General features: G+C 42.9%; 1 protein-coding gene across 1 annotated transcript in view; it reads right to left on the bottom strand.

Moving 5' to 3' along the window:
• The window catches only part of LOC109542730 (guanylate cyclase 2D), a gene marked incomplete at its 3' end in the record, with an annotated part of 99,595 nt that overhangs the window by 19,024 nt on the left and 78,368 nt on the right, over window positions 1–2,203 (bottom strand).

Genomic DNA, 2,203 nt, shown 5'->3' with positions numbered 1-2,203 from the left:
GGGGGGCGAACAGGTGCAGAAGGTATACAGGGTGATTAAGCTCAAGTGAATTTTTTGAGCGTATAGTTTACGACCTAAAAGTCTGCTAAATATCACACATGTAGGTGCACGATTTGCTCAAAATTTCATGCTTCATGCCACCTTTTTGCTTCGTTCTCCCGAACAGATTGAGATGGAGCGCTAATTTTTCCACCAGTGAATAGAGGACTAGTGACGCTCCAGTAGGCCTAGCAGCGTTGGGACTAGAGACGTCACAACCAAAAGGATTGCGTTTTAGAGATTTGAATCTTAGCCGAATTTGTTTATTAAATCTTTAACAAAGTATCAACATATAGATAGTATAAACCTATTCAATCTTTCATATATATATATTACCACAGATTAATGTTCAGTTTATAGGAATTTTTGATACAATGAGGACACCCTGATGCAAAGAACCCCATCCCAACTCAAATCCTTGTTTAAAAATGTGCAGATAGCGACGATGGCCCTGGACCTGCTGCACCAAAGTGGAAAATTCCGGATCCAACACCTCCCTGGTACCCCTTTGAGACTGCGCATTGGCCTCCATACGGGTCCCTGCTGCGCTGGCGTGGTGGGGCTTACGATGCCCCGATATTGCCTGTTTGGGGACACCGTCAATACGGCTTCCCGTATGGAATCCACAGGTAAAACTGATGAGAGGAAGTGGCTTTTTCGCAATTCAATTGGCTTGTTCAGGAGCCGCCTGGAGGATTCACATGTCGGAAGCGACCAAGTCGCGACTGGAAAAGGCCGGAGGCTACCAGATTGAGTATCGCGGCCCTACAGATATTAAAGGGAAGGGAATGATGGATACTTACTGGCTGTTGGGCAGTGAGGGGTTTAGCAAAGAGCTGCCAGTACCGCCGTCTATTGAGTAAGTAGCTCTTTAATTCGAAAATTATTGTGTGTGAGGCCCTGTACTGAATCTACACTGTACAATTGTTATTAGTATTATATTTTCCTTTTCTGGCTGCCGCTAACAGGGAGAGCCACGGGTAGGTCCCAGTCCATTACTAGCGGTTTTTTTTGCAAATTTAGACTCCATTTGCAGATTAGACGAGAGCCTAATCATCAGCACCCTCACTCCGATCCCGACCCTGAAAGAAGATTCTCTGGCTGACTCAGTTTCGTTGGACTCCAGCACGAGGCACATGAGTTTCAGCGAGGGACCCAGCAAAACGCCCAGTCCCAACCCCACTTTCATCAAAACCATGGAATACTCGAAATTTGCCACCCTCACGCGCCTGCACCATGATGATAAGTGAGCAAATCGACAAATTGCACACAAAATCCTCCATTTACAGTGGAATGGTTTCAGGTCAAGTGATCGCATAGTGAAGAGCACTTCGAGTGACGCTCCTCTGATCCTGGGGACGCCAGTTTCCGCTTCAGAAGTGGCTGCTGCTTTACTGGGAGCCTCCACCAGCTCCTTGTGTCCCTATAGAAGAGGACCTCGATCCACCAGCAAAATACAAGTGAGCAAATATCAATTTTCAAAAGTTTTTGCTTGTGAATTGTTGAAGAGCTTTTGTCCAATGGTGCCCCTATTGTGGGTGATATGAATGTTTAGGTTTGAGCAGATTGTGATCCTGGTAACATTAGGAATGAGCTTCTTCCCTTTCTTCCCCTTCATTGAGGTCTTTGATTTTGCGAGTCTTTTGCTTCGGTTTTTGTAAGCTGCCAGGCTTGAATGAAGATGAATTGAAGAATGAAGACCAGCTTTAAAAAATTGATATCTCCAAAGTGGTCGGACTTGCCTTAATTAGCAAAAACTTCGATTCATAAGTCGTAAAAGTTTCATTTTCTATCGTAAGCAAGGAATTTTTGACGGATTTTCAAACACGGTTTTTTTGGAGTCGTTTTATTGCGAAACCCAGCTTTAAAAAATTGATATATCCGAAGGGAGGGGAAATATAAATGTGATCCGTCTTGCCTTCATTAGCAAAAACTTCGATTTCTCAGTCGAAAAAGTTTCATTTTTCTATCGTAAGCAGGGAATTTTTGAAGAATTTTCAAACAAAGTCTTTTTTGGAAGCAATTTTTTTAAAAACCGGATTTAAAAAATTAAATTCTTAGCACTGGGTGGAAACACAAATGTGTCAGTTTTTGCATTAAATAGGAAAATCTTTGCTTCGTAAGTGACAAAAGTTTCATTTTTCTGTCGTAAGCAGGGAATTTT

This window comes from Dendroctonus ponderosae, unplaced genomic scaffold (assembly GCF_020466585.1).
Source record: "Dendroctonus ponderosae isolate FM_Combo_2020 unplaced genomic scaffold, Dpon_F_20191213v2 Dpon_F_20191213_11, whole genome shotgun sequence".
NCBI lineage: Eukaryota > Metazoa > Arthropoda > Insecta > Coleoptera > Curculionidae > Dendroctonus > Dendroctonus ponderosae.
Note: the sequence above shows the minus strand (reverse complement) of the source record. Positions and strands in the feature narration are given on the sequence as shown.